The 16,426-nt window shown below is 36.6% G+C and overlaps 1 protein-coding gene and 2 long non-coding RNA genes across 3 annotated transcripts in view; 2 read left to right on the top strand and 1 right to left on the bottom strand.

The window, feature by feature from the left end:
• LOC110064712 (uncharacterized) overlaps window positions 1-16,426 on the top strand; it is a 29,527-nt gene that overhangs the window by 1,084 nt on the left and 12,017 nt on the right. The window lies entirely within an intron of this gene.
• Window positions 2,905-3,704, bottom strand: LOC149110437 (uncharacterized). Its single transcript, XR_016208056.1, has 2 exons — window positions 3,438-3,704; window positions 2,905-2,989 (listed from the first exon to the last, which is right to left on the bottom strand). It is a non-coding gene; the product is annotated as an uncharacterized LOC149110437 (long non-coding RNA).
• Window positions 3,902-5,248, top strand: LOC149110436 (uncharacterized). Its single transcript, XR_016208057.1, has 2 exons — window positions 3,902-4,034; window positions 4,803-5,248. It is a non-coding gene; the product is annotated as an uncharacterized LOC149110436 (long non-coding RNA).

Genomic DNA, 16,426 nt, shown 5'->3' with positions numbered 1-16,426 from the left:
AATATGGCGATACTGAGCGATATGGAGACGTCCACAGCTCCAGTTTTACTAAAGGAAAGTGATATATCCTGAAGCCAATATTGCGGGAAGCAAACCGCTGTGGAGTTGGAAAAACCTGATCTTTTGTTTTAGCTTCTATGGCAGCGTGAACGTGGATTCACAGCTCATAAGACGACGGTATGTTTATATCGAATGATCCGTATCCTCTGGCAACTATAACTAAGCTTAATTTTAACTAACATGGAATGTTTTTCTATTGCTCGTTTGTTTTTCAGAGAAACAATCGAAGTATTTTACCACATGAAACTAAATCGTTTCTAGTCTTTCTGTTTTGTTGTATCTTTACCATTGAGTCGAGTAGGTTTACGGGTTGCTGAGACAAATGTATTGTTAACGAAACAGGGAAAGATTAAAGAAAACGACGAGATTTCCTTATTAAATGAGTGAGTGCTTTTGGAGAGAGTTCGGTCTACTGCCACGTTCTTGATAGTCTTGATATTTCACAGATTGCACGAAAGAATTCATTATGTAGTACTTGAACACAGTGGGACGCGGTGGTACATTTTTTTGCCGTTTGCTGCTTTTATTCCATTCCGTTTTGTTTTAGATATAGCTCCCAGTTAGTGTGGTTTAGGACTATTTAACACAAAGGAAAAAGTGCAACGTAACGGTCGTAAAAATATACTCTTCAAGCATGACGAATTTTGCTGTTTGAGTTTGTACTTGTTGAAGCGACCTTCGGGGAAATTAGCTGATCAACATGAACATGAATGTACCAAGGCATCCTACCAAGAGTCGGCTACAAATTATTGAAGTAGACACTACATTTTCAAAATAGTTAGATTACATGGCACCATTTCCAGTTTAACAACGGTCAAGTAATTTACACATATTTCACTGAAGAACTAGTTCCAAGGAAACGCAGCACCTGCGTACACATCAACAACGGTAAGAAAAGGCAACATTTTTTAAACACATAAAATATTCCAATATTATATTTCGAATGACCCAATACCTATTTCTCCAAACATTACCATTAACTTTTTACCCATTATTACAACGAATAAATATGGTTGGGAATTTATATCTTGCTTGCATTTTTATTGTTTTACATACTTAAGTCACCCGAGCGCGACTGTAGGTTGTAAATGTTTGTTTCCACCTGGTTGCTTCAATTGCGTAAAGCCCCGGCCAAACGATCGCAACATGTCAACGCAATATATCGCAACATTGTTGGGCGCAACATGTTGCGTGCGTTTGGCCACCGTGTTGCGATGTGTTGCGACATGTTGGGTGTTGTTGGCTCAAATTTGTGAGCTTTCTTGATGTTAGCAGGTTCTCCGTCGTGTATTGATTAGCTGTTAATTATTCTACTGGCCTGTCAACTGTTTTTTTATGCCACTACCCCTGCGAAATAAATTCCCAGTAGTCTGGGAATTCCTAGTCCTAGGAATTCCAAGTTATTCCAAGACATGCAAATTGTGCTTTATCCAAGACCTTGGAATTTCGGGGAATATTTGGGAATAGTGGAAGTATGACTGGGAATTATTGGGAATTCCTAGGAATTCCAAGTTATTCTAAGCCATGCAAATTATGCTTAATCCAAGACCTTGGAATTTCTGGGAATATTTGGGAATAGTGAAAAGTATGACTGGGAATTATTGGGAATTCCTAGGAACTCCTATTATTTCCCAGAGTGTTTTAAAAAATGTGTTTGGAATATCTAGGAATTTTGGGGAATAGCTAAAACACATGAAATATTGTTGGAAATTTCTATAAATTTCCCAAAGTGTCAAAATCAAAGATGAACTCAGTACATGAATCAGTTTCCGTTTATTAGTAAAAATCAACACGATCATTTCTCTGGAGTTCCATACCTTTTTATTGTTGTCAAGCTCCAAGGTAATTATTTCCAAACAAATGTACATTAATTCCAGTTTAAATCTGACAACTCAACATAAAACTATAGCACTGATAACATTGCTTTTCAGATCCAACATGATTTGTTAGTGTATATGTGCCCATATGGACCCTTAAATCAAACACCCAGAGTTTAACTGATAGAAAAATGGATGCTCTTAGATTTGATAAATAGATTAAGCAAAAAATTCCTGTCAGCATAAATGAATATACATTATTTACAATTTCAATAAAACCAAAAGTATATATATGCATGTATATATTTAATATAATTGTAGATTCACACACATACCCATCACAGACCACTGTTGAACAATTTTTGACTTGATCCTTTTTGACTTTAGGAAAAAGAGGAAGACATCTCTCTCAGATGTCATAAATGAAAAGCTCACAGTTTCCACACACCTGCTGTACATTTGTAAAACTGTACTGTGACATTCTCTGGACAAATTACCGGTAGTTTCATTAAAACAACGATATCTTTAGCAGCCTCTCATTGTCATACAATGTCTTGAAATTAAGACCAGAATAGCCATACAGACATATTCTTTGGCAGAAAATGTTTTTTTCTTGGGAACCATTAGTTTCACTTTCATCAGGGGAGTCAAGTGAATGGCCGTCAGTGTCAGAGTTCTCAAATTCTTCAGAGGAGTCAGAACTAGAAACTTCAACATCATTATCTGAATCACTGTCTGTGGACAAATCTGAGTTGTTGTGTATTACATCAATTGGTATTTCTGTAGTCTTTTCAGGTATAGGCAACTCCATTTCATCAAATGCTTCTGTGAAGCTGCAATTCTTGCACAAAGGTTGACTACATAATCCATCAAAGTCATCCACAACATTTTTGCCAACAGCCATCTCACTCAGGTGAGCCGAAGACTCTGAGGTGTTCTGTTCATGGTGCTGGAAATGATCTCCAGCAAAAAGTGATGCAAGAGAGGGAGATGACGTCAACTGGCCTGTGAAGACTGCTTTAAGCGATTTATGTGGTCGAATCTTGTAGATTTTGGTATGGGTATAGTGGGATCATCAATATGTTTCTTGTATTTCCTTGTCCTTGCGGTCACTTTAATTCATAACACAACAAAATCAAACGAATCAAAAAGATTATGAGTCAGTGGGAAACAAATAAATAACTGACACAAATAAATGACAATGCAAATAAAATAAACCTACATCTTGATGTATTGAAAAGACTATAGATCTCATATCATGTTAATCCTTATAAATAATTCAGAGGAAAAAAATGACAAGCATTGCAAATTTATACTTGCTGCATTGTGCTGACTGGGTGTTGAAACACGTGGGCTCTCAAAATAGATTTGGTGGACTAATACAACAAGCTTAAGCTTATTTCGCAGAATTTATCGTGTTTCCTCAGGTCGATTTGAAACCTTTTAGGTGAATTTCGGCTTTTGGGGTTTTTAAAGAGCACACAATGCATTGCTTAGTTTGATTTATTTACAATTATAGCTTATCATAACAGAAAATCCCTATAAAATTGGATTCCTTACCTTTGCAGTGAACTTGATTTAAGTGCCTCACGATCCTTTGTTATCTTGACAACCGTCGGGAACAGATCAACCAGTTAAAGTACGTTCCATTTTCCTCCTTGATTTCTTCGTAAAAAGTTTGTGTAGTTTTTTCCTTTTGAAGCAAGACCCATCTTTCAAAAGACCACCAAAATAGCGTGGAAAGGGAAACAGACTTGCCATCGAAAGCGACTGGTCCGGCAGCCTCGTTGCCAGTCTCACTCTCCTTCTTCTCCAGTTCCATTCTCTCCTCAACTGATCAACGGAACCAATCACAGCACGCCTGACTATCCTCGTGACTGAACGTGACAAAGATCGCGTTATTCATTCTCTTTTGGCGCCCATCTTTGAATTCAGCGTTAACGGTTGATCGCTCGTGCGTTTTAGTAGATTTCACTTCCAAAATTATATCAAAATGGTTTTTGCTGCGGTCCTGTGACCAGAAGAAAACAGTGTGAGTGTCATTAACGAGAAACAAGTTATTCTTGGCGAAGATTTGGAGCTAAAAGAAAGTCTTACTGTGGATGTTTCAACGGGAAAAAATTCGAAGGGCAGATTAGCCGTATACAAAATTATTTGGTGAGTAATCGAATTCAAGTAACCTTATATTATACAAAGTAAATTCTTGTATTTAGACAGAAGCTTTTCAATGAACTTTATCATCACCAATCATACATGAGTGGGTCACTCAGTCATGGCATGAAATTAATTCTGGCTAAAGCAAAGTTGAAACAATTTAGGTTGCCCAGTCAATGCGTGCCTAAACAATTTGATTTGCGAATAACAAGTAGTTTCTCTCGCCACACTTGTTCAAACGAAACAAATATAGCAGTTCTCTCTGATCCCAGTCAAAGTTCTTCACAAAAACTCCGATGAGGCAGCCACAGTGTGCATGAGTTTGATACTTGTCTCCTGTGTGTTTCAGCCTGACTGTATGGCAATCCGTGTTGATCTTCAATTTTTGTCCATCCGTATATTCTTTTGTGTGTACTCTATTATTTAAATGTTCCTTTAATGTTTTAAGTGTCTTTTTTAATATTTCTAATGTCTAAATTTGGCTAAAAACCGTGATATATATCCTCCAATTCGAGAGTTGTTGATACACTGACAGAATAAGGAAAACCTTGATTTATCAACTGTAAGCTCAAGATTTATGTAACATATTTATCAATAGCATACAAGCACCTTCACAATTATCAAGTCTTCTCTTTTAACATTTCAACCAGCTTACAGTCAGGTCTTAATTAGCTGCATCTATTAAACTGTGAGCACATAAATATTTGGATCTCAGTCTTATAGTACCTCATATATATCGCAATGTAATGTATTTTTTTAAATTTGTCTTAGGTGTCATACAACAAAGATGACGATTAAGAGGCTAGCTGTTGACACCCTAATTAGAGGGCAACAAAAGAAGCTGCAGAATCAACAGAAATAACTGAACAGCAGCTAAGTTTGCCCAAACTCAGCCTTTTTTAATTTTAAGGAATGTTTCAGTTTTGTTCTTACTATTGATTCCTTACAATCATGAAAATCCAGATTTGTTCCACATAATAACAATAATTTAAGCTACAATCTTGTGAATGGAAAATTGTTGGATTTCTAAACCAAAAAAGTAAGTAAATTATATGACAGAGTTCTCTTTTTATCAAACATGTAAAAGTTTGACCATCATATCTGTTTTCAGTTTTGCTTTTGATTCTTGATGTAATGAAAAAGAAACAGGATAGTTAATCTTATGTTTAAATTCATGAAAGCAAATGTAATAAACCATTGATTTAAAACCTGTTTGATGTGATATCAGTGACTTTATTTGTTATTTTAATGCCGGGCATTCATCATCAAAATTTTGTCTGACCTACAAATGATACAAAATTCCCAGTTTTTCTCAGATTTTCCAAAAAATTCCAACCTATTCTCAAAAAATCCTACGCTAAGTTATTCTCAGAAATTCCTGGGAATTTTGGGGAATTTTAAGGAATTTTCAAGGTGAGTATATTTCAGTTGGAATTCCTAGGAATTCCGAGTCCGAATTACCGTGAAAATTCACACCTTAGATTCCTAGGAATTCCTAGGAATTTTTTCCTAGGAATTCTTAGAAAATTCCTAAGAATTCCTAGGAATTCTTAAAGTTATCTCACAAGGGTAACTCAGCTAAATCACAGACGTCGAGCATGGCGGAAAACCAAACATTATAGCAAGTTAATTTTTCCTTAGTAGACTATGGGGCGCCGTTTGTAAATTTATTATTTAGACCGAATTTATGCCATTTTCCCCTTATTTATAAATAATTGGAAATGCCACAAAATTTGTTTATAAATAAGACACAAGAACTTGTCCATTGATATGTAAATAATAATTTTAGGTACGTTCTGATTTATAAATAATCTTTTACCATAGAGTTATTATATATAAATAATAAACTAAACAACTTCAATTATTTATAAATCAGGTCATCTCTAAAATAGTTATTTACATATCATTAAGTTTGTAAATCCCATTATTTATAAATAAATTACTTCGCCGGGGGTGTAAATTCATTATTTAGAAATAATAAATTTCACCTCACCGAGTGTAAATTTATTATTTATAAATAATGAACTTCACTGAGTGTGTAAATTTATTATTTATAAACAATGAACTTCACTGAGTGTGTAAATTCATTATTTAGAAATAATGAATTTCTCCTCGCCGAGTGTAAATTTATTGTTTATAAATAATGAACTTCATTGAGTGTGTAAATTCATTATTTAGAAATAATGAAGTTTCATTTCGCCGACTGTAAATTTATTATTTAGAAATAATGAATTTAACCGTGTGTGTAAATTCATTATTTAGAAATTCATTATTTAGAAATAATGAAGTTTCATCTCGCCGACTGTAAATTTATTATTTAGAAATAATGAATTTAACCGTGTGTGTAAATTCATTATTTAGAAATTCATTATTTAGAAATAATGAAGTTTCATCTCGCCGACTGTAAATTTATTATTTAGAAATAATGAATTTAACCGTGTGCGTAAATTCATTATTTAGAAATTCATTATTTAGAAATAATGAAGTTTCATCTCGCCGAATGTAAATTTATTACTTAGCTCTTATTAACCGAGCTGGAGGTCTGTATGGGAGAATCTTGACCGAGGTCGTGAGTACAGACCGAACGCAGTGAGGTCTGTACACACGACCGAGGTCAAGATTCTCCCATACAGACCGACTTAGCTCGGTTAATAAGATGTTTATTATATGGCAAAGAAGAAAACTTTAATCCGTTTAATGTAACTGGTTTGCCGACAGTTTGCTTGCGAACGGCGATGAGCTTAACTTAAACCTGCCGAAATTTGCTCGCTCTCTTTACTTGTTTGTTTTGTCATCAGGCTTTTTGGCAGTGCCATAAATGATTGAGAAGAAAATAAAAGAAAATGGTGAACATTTTTGTATTTTAGTTCGCTACTTTGTCAACGCAAAATGAAACCGGTCTAGTTAGATGCCGGTCTAGATGGGAAAATCTAGACCGCGGTCAATATCGATTTCAGCCAATAATATTCGTGAATTCGGTAGTTCCTAGTGTTTGTGAGACGCAGCCAAATAATAATTAGAAATAATGAACTTCACTGAGTATGTAAATTCATTATTTAGAAATAATAAAAGTATGAATGACTGACCCAGCGTCTCTTGCCCGATCGATTTCGGAGGCTTTTTCTCGCGCTATAAGTGAGACAGTTAACGCTGCCTTTGCTCAGGTACGTATGCAGCCTGAAATTCAGCAGTGGCGGATCTAGGGGAGCCCCCCCCCCCCCCCTATTTTGGTTAATTGAGTTTAAGCGAGAATCACGCTTCAAATATCTATTATGTAGTTCTTATTCACTCAACAATTCGGCAGCTCACACTGCAACAGGAACAACGACAACGACAACGACAACAACTACTCAAAGGCCGAGGTAACAGGTAAATTTTAAGCCAAGAAATTGCTGCATGAAGAAAATGCAGAACTTTTAAAATCGGGAAATCGAATAATGTCTTTACATGTTTAGATAATTCTTTGTAGCCTGCGAACAGGCTCACGTTGGAGCACAAACGCGCTCGGCGTAGCTGAGAGCGAGAAATCCACGGGCGAAGCCACGAGAGGAGAAAGTCACTTTCTTGGCGCCTCTTTCCCGCCGATCGCTATTCCTCTTCGTCACTCGCGTGTTTGATTCAAACGTGAGCCCGCTCGCAGGTTAAATTCTTTGTGACCTTTGTGACCTTTGGACGGATAGCTGTGTGACACACTTTGTTTGGCTTGATGAAGTCACGGCTGGGCATGTCTATTCCAGGCAAGTCCAAAGATCGTACACGTGGAAAGCTAAATTCATTTATGTTTAAACCATTATTGAATTTCAATAGAAATCAGACCTTTCACTTAACACGCCAAGCGATTTTTATTTTCTTCATGCAGCAGTTTCTTTTCTTAAAATTTACCTCTTACCTCGGCCTTTGAGTAGTTGTTCCTGTTGCAGTGTGAGCTGCCGAATTGCTGAGTGAATAAGAACTCCATAATAGAGAGTTGAGGCGGGGGGTTGGGGGGGGGGGGAAGAACGGGCTCCCCGGGCCCCTCCCCCAGATCCGCCAGTGCTGAATTTCAGGCTACATACCGCCGTCGTTACCTACTTGAGCAAGGGTAGCATTAACTGTCTCACTTATAGCGCGAGAAACAGCCTCCGAAATCGATCGGGCAAGAGACGCTGGGTCAGCCATTCATACTTTCATTATTTCTAAATAATGAGTTTACATACTCAGTGAAGTTCATTATTTCTAAGTAACAAATTTACACTCGGCGAGATGAAACTTCATTATTTCTAAATAATTAATTTCTAAATAATTAATTTACACACATGGTTAAATTCATTATTTCTAAATAATAAATTTACAGTCGGCGAAATGAAACTTCATTATTTCTAAATAATGAATTTACACACTCAATGAAGTTCATTATTTATAAATAATAAATTAACACTTGGCGAGGAGAAATTCATTATTTCTAAATAATGAATTTACACACTCAGTGAAGTTCATTATTTATAAATAATAAATTTACACTCGGCGAGGTGAAATTTATTATTTCTAAATAATGAATTTACACTCCCGGTGAAGTAATTTATTTATAAATAATGGGATTTACAAACTTTATGATATGTAAATAACTATTTTAGAGATGACCTGATATATAAATAATTGAAGTTGTTTAGTTTATTATTTATATATAATAACTCTATGGTAAAAGATTATTTATAAATCAGAACGTACCTAAAATTATTATTTACATATCAACGGACAAGTTCTTGTGTCTTATTTATAAACAAATTTTGTGGCGTTTCCAATTATTTATAAATAAGGGGAAAATGGCATAAATTCGGTCTAAATAATAAATTTACAAACGGCGCCCCATAGTAGACCACCTCCGTTTGAACGCGTCATTTTCAATTCAACATAACAATCGCAGCCAAATGACCTCGTAAATTAAGCAGCGTAAATATCAAGAAAACTGCATTGAAAGACTAAATGGGTTTAGCCTTAAGATCACAAAGATAGAATTAGATAAACGATTATATTCCGAAGACCCATAATTTCTGTATTACACGGTCAATGTGATTTCGGCCATGGCGCCAGCAAAGAATCTTGGCGGACAGTGTAGACCATAGATCTGAGAAAATCGGTCTCGGTGGAGAAAGATTTAAGATCTACTCGGACACAAGAAAAAATACTCTCATTTGCCTTAGTAAGTGACAGTGAATTGGATTTCCCTACACATTGTTAACCTTCACAAAAGGCTATCGCATCGCTTGGGGATTTATCTAATCTGAGATTTATTTTGCCGACGTTTCTTAAAATTTATTTTGATACGATGAAAAGTGCTTTCTCTGCTGCTTTTTATTGCTGGTAAAGAAAACCTTTTATTCCAAAAAGAGCGAACTGAAAACGTTTTAGTATCCGTACGTGACCGATTGTCGATAAAAACTTTATAGGGATTCTCAACGAAAAAATAAATAAATAATGATAATCAGTCTTATAACCGGCGGATTTAAGGAGTCTTATAACCGGCAGTTTTAAGGAATCTTACAACCGGCAGTTTTAAGGAGTCTTATAACGGGCAGATTTAAGGAGTCTTATAACCGGCAGATTTAAGGAGTCTTATAACCGGCGGATTTAAGGAGTCTTATAACCGGCAGTTTTAAGGAATCTTACAACCGGCAGTTTTAAGGAATCTTACAACCGGCAGATTTAAGGAGTCTTATAACCGGCAGATTTAAGGAGTCTTATAACCGGCGGATTTAAGGAGTGTTATAACCGGCGGATTTAAGGAGTCTTATAACCGGCAGTTTTAAGGAATCTTACAACCGGCAGTTTTAAGGAGTCTTATAACCGGCAGATTTAAGGAGTCTTATAACCGGCAGATTTAAGGAGTCTTATAACCGGCGGATTTAAGGAGTCTTATAACCGGCAGTTTTAAGGAATCTTACAACCGGCAGATTTAAGGAGTCTTATAACCGGCGGATTTAAGGAGTCTTTTAACCGGCAGTTTTAAGGGATCTTATAACCGGCAGTTTTAAGGAGTCTTATAACCGGCGGTTTTAAGGAGTCTTATAACCGGCGGATTTAAGGAATCTTATGACCGGCAGTTTTAAGGAGTCTTATAACCGGCGGGTTTAAGGAGTCTTATAACCGGCGGATTTAAGGAGTCTTATAACCGGTGGTTTTAAGGAGTCTTATAACCGGCGGTTTTAAGGAATCTTATAACCGGCGGATTTAAGGAATCTTATGACCGGCAGTTTTAAGGAGTCTTATAACCGGCGGATTTAAGGAATCTTATGACCGGCAGTTTTAAGGAGTCTTATAACCGGCGGTTTTAAGGGGTCTTATTACCGGCGGTTTTAAGGAGTCTTATAACGGGCGGTTTTAAGGAGTCTTATAACGGGCGGTTTTAAGGAGTCTTATAACCGGCGTTTTAAGGAGTCTTATAACCGGCGGTTTTAAGGAGTCTTATAACCGGCGTTTTAGGGAGTCTTATAACCGGCGGTTTTAAGGAGTCTTATAACCGGCGGTTTTAAGGAATCTTATAACCGGCAGTTTTAAGGAGTCTTATAACCGGCGGTTTTGAGGAGTCTTATGACCGGCGGTTTTAAGGAGTCTTATAACCGGCGTTTTAAGGAGTCTTATAACCGGCGTTTTAAGGAGTCTTATAACCAGCGTTTAAAGGAGTCTTATAACCGGCGGTTTTAAGAAGTCTTATAACCGGTGGTTTTAAGGAGTCTTATAACCGGCGGATTTAAGGAGTCTTATAACTGGCGGTTTTCAGTAAGGAATCTTATAACCGGCGGTTTTTAAGGAGTCTTAAAACCGGCGGATTTAAGGAGTCTTATAACCGGCGGATTTAAGGAGTCTTATAACTGGCGGTTTTCAGTAAGGAACCTTATAACCGGCGGTTTTTAAGGAATCTTATAACCGGCGGATCTAATGAATATTATAACCGGCAGTTTTATGGAGTCTTATAACGGGCGGTTTTAAGGGGTGTTATAACCGGCGTTTTAAGGAGTCTTAGAGCCGGCGGTTTTAAGGAGTCGTAAAACCGACGGTTTTAAGCAATCTTACAACCGGCGGTTTTAAGGAATCTTATAACCGGCGGTTTTAAGGAATCTTATAACCGGCGGTTTTAAGGAGTCTTATAACCGGCGGTTTTAAGGAGTCTTATGACCGGCGGTTTTAAGGAGTGTTATGACTGGCGGATTTAAGGAGTCTTAACCGGCGGATTTAAGGAGTCTTATAACCGGCGATTTTAAGGAGTCTTATAACCGGCGGTTTTAAGGGGTGTTATAACCGGCGTTTTAAGGAGTCTTCAACCGGCGGTTTTAGCAATTTGTTATATAAGGGAATTTCTTTGAGGTAAATTACTTAAGGGTATTTTTGTTATACATTGATACTGTTTTTATATAAGGGTATATGCCCAGCTACTGATAAAGATCCGGATATTTTTGTCATACATTGGTACTTTTTTTATATAAGGGTGTATGTCCAGCTACTGATAAAGATCCAGTAATCGTCACTCTTATTCTACATTATGACTAAGACAGAATGCTAGGCATAGTAAGTACTCTGCATTCTGTATATATGCTTCGGAAAGCAAATAAAAGCAAATTTGTTGCGTGAAATCGTTTCAAGTCTCTGCATGACGCGTACGGCGGCAGGAACATGTAGCTGACATTTGTCACCTAGCATCGCGAAGTCAGAATTTCAAAATATAGTAGTTTTAAGCAAAATGGCGACTAAAGCAAACACCTCTATCATTTTTTTCTAGTAAATTATATTTTAGGACACCAAAGACCCTAAATCGTTCCGATGATAAGTATATAATTTCACAGATCATCTCCTCGCGAAGGTCTGGCGAGAGGCTTACGCAACTATTGAGTCTGTTTACATTTTTTGTCATAGACCTCATTCCAGAGAGAGATCGAAAAAGAACAGTCATTTTTCGTAATGAAAGCGCTGCTGCTCTGAGCATCCGTCAGATTTAAGCAGTACTAGCTCTGAAGTATGGTGAACGATATTTACCATTCGAATGTCTGATATAAAATCAAAATTAAATCAGTCAGAAATTTAACTTGAATAACCACTGGGAATTCAAAATTTAAATAATAAAGAAAAAACCCTAAGGAACTCTGGTAGTTGTAGTCAAATGACGACAACGTGCAAACCTGCTATTGAGAGTTTTGAAGAATATTTTGATGATATTCGGCCATGAAATGTAATTCAATGGAATTTTCATGATATTGGAAAACAAAGCATGAAATCCACCACCAGATTTCCCTGGTGTTTATGGCCACGAGTTTTGCATGCCAATTAAATTCCATGAAATATATTTCATGGAATTTAATTGGCATGCAAAACTCGTGGCCCATGAACACACATATAAGGATCACCTTTTATTTCCCCGAATCTCTGATCTTAGAGATAGGGAAAATAAAAGGTGCACCAGAACCCCCCCCCCCCCCCCCCCCACCACCACCACCTCCTTCCCCGCTTTACATGTGGTGGGTTGGAATCTCACACAGTTCGCAGCACGAGCGTGGATATGTAAGTTCGAGGTTGTTTAGCCGAGCATGACGTTTTTCTCAGAAAAACGGGACAAGACATGCTTCGTGTGGCTGCGCGCAGTAGGATATTTTTAACCCAACTCCAGTGACGTCAATGAGGCAAACCCTCTTCTCTATCTAGCCGTAACCGTTGATCAGCTGTTTCTTTATTCGCGTATGAAAGCGTCTCTTTGTTTTACCATGTTTCTGGCCCGATGTTTCCTCGAAAAAAGACGAAAAGTGCTGTTTTTAATGACCAGACTAAGATGAAATGACGTATTGTAATGAATTGTGGGGAAAAAGAGAAATCCGTCTGTAAAATTCCTCAGGGTACCAACATTCCTTAGGGTACCAATTTTCCTATGGCAAGCAAGGCCGGGTCCCTTTGGTGCGTAAAGAATGAAACGTAAGTAAAACCAGGGCCTTTAGACGCGACAGAAATGAAACATAGTTCGCTCGACTGACTTAACATAATTGTGTCTATACTTGTTTCTTTTTTAAGCGAGGAGTACATGATGTAATTCCGTGAGAAAAAACCTTTGTTTTCAAGACCGGAAATTTTAGAAAACAAGCAGTTGACAGGACAGGCTTAAATTTGTATAGTGCACTGCTGATAATTGTTAAAAGTTCTTTTTATGTGTATAAAACGTTTGTTTCCAAATTTCAATTTGAAACGACGCGATGCAATGAAACTCAATACCGGTGTTTTTTCTTTTTAGCAGACCGGAATGTCTGTTGTATATTTTTAAAGACCGGAAGTTGTGCAGCGTCAGTCAAACGGCCGGAGTCACCTAAATTGTTATCTTCGTTTAGGCACTCGATTACTTCGCATGCAATTTCTCTAACGTTTTTATTTTTTTAACATTTTGTTATGTTTTTTCTTGCTACTGTGGCGTCAAATATTCGTTCACAAGAAACGCAAACAAGGGGAAACTGACAATCATGTTTTTATAATATGCAAATAGGACCGTGTGTTTTCAACTTTTAATTCGAACTTTGAGTTCAGTTTGTTTTGTTTACACGGATTTTACATGTTTCTTACAGGCTCCCTTTTTCATTTACAGTGTTTTTACATGTTTGTTGCGGGCTTCCTTTCAGACTCCCTTTCTTCATTTCCTTAGTTTTTACATGTTGCTTACAGGCTCCTTTTTTCATTTATATGGTTTTTATATGTTTCTCACAGGCTTCCCGTTTTCATTTACATGGTTTTTACATGTTTCTTGCAGGCTCCTTTTTTCATTTACATGGTTTTTACATGTTTCTTACAGGCTTCCTTTTTCATTTACATGGTTTTTACATGTCTCTTACAAGCTTCCTTTTTTCATTTACATGGCTTATGTATTTCTTAGATGCTTCCTTTTTTTCATTTACATTGTTTTTTTCATTTTTCTTACAGGCTTCCTGTTTTTCATTTGTATGTTTTTTTTTTTTTCATGTTTGCTACAGGCCCCTTTTCATTTACATGGTTTTTACATGTTTCTTATGCGATCCTTTTTTATTTACATGGTTTTTACGTGTTTCTTACAGGCTCCCTTTTTTCCTTTACATGGTTTTTATGTGTTTCTGACAGGCTCCCTTTTTTTTTTTTCATTTACGTTGCTTTTACATGTTTTTTACAGGCTCCGTTTTTCATTTACATGGTATTTACATGTTTCTTACAGGCTCCCTCTTTTTGTTTACATGGCTTTTTTATTATTCTGGCAGGCTTTCTTTTTTCTTTGCATTTTTTTTATGTTTGTTAAAAGCCCCTTTTGTGATTTACATGGTTTTTATGTGTTTCTTACAGGCTTCCTTTTTTCATTTACCTGGTTTTTATATGTTTCTCACAGGCTCCTTTTTTTCATTTACACGGTTTTTATATGTTTCTTACAATCTCCTGTTTTCATTTATAGGCTTCCTTTTTTCGTCGACACAGTTTTGTTTCTTACAGGCTTCCTTTTCTTATTCACATGGTTTTGTTCCTGTGTCTTACAGGAGCCCTTTTTTCCTTTACATGGTTTTTACACATTTCTTACAGGCTCCCTTTTTTTCATTCACGTTGCCTTTACAAGTTTGTTACAGGGTCCGTATTTCACTTAAATGGAATTTAAACTTTTCTGCCAGGCTTCTTTTTTCTTATTTACATGGTTTCTACTTGTTTCGTACAGGCACCCTATTTTCATTTACGTTGTTTTCCCATGATTCTTACCGGCTTTTTTTTTTTTTTTTTTTTTTTTTTTTTTCATTAACATGGTTTTTACATGTTTCTTACAGGATCCCTTGTTTCATTATTATGATTTTTACATGTTTATTACAGCCTCCCTTTTTTCGTTTACATGGTCTATACATGTTTTAAAAGGCTCCCTTTTAATTTTACATTTGTAAAAACATGGCTTTTAAACTTTTCTTACAGTCCCCTTTTTTTTCATTTACATGGTCTTTATATGTTTCTTTCAGGCTCTCTTTTTGATTTAAATGGTTTTTACAGGGTTTCAAACAAAACATTTTCGGACTTTTTACAGCATTTGGTTAAATTATTTACGTATATAAACGTTTTTTGCATGAGTTAGTATAGCAGTTTAAAAGGTTCTTTTACAATGTAGATAATTTTTAAGGTTACCGTATGCCTTCAGATCGGCAATTTTCTTCAAATTTGGATTCTTGGGTCAAAGAAATGGTCGAAGAGTAATCTCTAATTTCTGAAAAAAAATTGAAAAAAACTAAATATTGGCGGTGAAATGGAGGTTTTACGCTATGGCCGGAAGTAAAAGTTCCCTCTTGATTGACAGCCCTATAACGTGTATCCAATCAACCGAGACGACTTTCGCGGGAATTGTTACCTATATGGATACCACGAATTGGCTGGCTACTCACCTCTACTCAGTTGATCAGCATTGTTAATCCAAGCATTTTTTGTATTAGGTGTAATTCTATTAAGTTATAAGTAAACATGGACCACGGAAAACTCCGTGGACCAGTTTGAAAACGCAAAAACAGCGAAGAACGAATGAAAATACGTCTCGAAGTGAAGAAGCTAAAATTGGCCTCGCGGATGAAGCTATGGCTATCGTATCAAGCGGGCAAAAAGATCGAGTCAAGAGAAGAGAAAGGTTCTGTAAAAATTTGGGAACCTGACAGCGATAACAGCGATTTTTACAATGACTCTTCTGTTGAGTCCGATACCGATGAATCGTCTGACTCGTTGAGATCCATTGGAATATTATCCGAGCAGATTTGCTCCGCCGCGCTTTCTTTTGTTTGTTTTCTTCGCCCAGCCACTCTAGCGTTCGTATCCTTTTCCGTCTTCCCATTTTGCCAGACCAGCTTCAAGAAAAACCAAGCTACAGAAAAATTATCTCTCCGCCTTGAGCGCATTGCGAAACACAAAAGTGTTTAGGAGATTCACGCGTAAATTCCACCGCAAGGAAAAACTTTCCAAACGCTGATTGGCTCAGTGATCGGAGAACCCAGTTACAGGCGTTTGTGGGCGGAGTTTGTTTGCGAAGTAAGAGATTTTTCTTAGCGCTGTATGTTTTCTCCAATAAATTTTTCGCTTGAAGCAGACACTTTAAAGAGTTACAACTCAAAGGGAATTTCTTCCATTGCCCTCAAATTTGGACAATAGCTAGATTAACATATAATAAACAAAAGAATGTCTGTGAATTGTTTGTTTTGAAATATTTTCTCCGAGAACCAATTTTGTTCGATCACTTCACATTTTTTAAATTCTATTTCGAAAATGTTCTGTAACTTTTTATTGCAATTGAATATGGCAAAACGCAGACACGCTTTTTTAGCGCTTTTTGTCCTTAAACCGAGGATAAAACTAAATTGGCGAAAAACAAAACTCGCTTTGACTTGTAGCTTCCAAAAGGTGATTAGAAGCTC

The sequence above is a fragment of the Orbicella faveolata genome, unplaced genomic scaffold (assembly GCF_042242905.1).
Source record: "Orbicella faveolata isolate gen_17 unplaced genomic scaffold, um_ofav_v1 contig_24, whole genome shotgun sequence".
NCBI classification, from domain to species: Eukaryota; Metazoa; Cnidaria; class Anthozoa; order Scleractinia; family Merulinidae; genus Orbicella; species Orbicella faveolata.
Note: the sequence above shows the minus strand (reverse complement) of the source record. Positions and strands in the feature narration are given on the sequence as shown.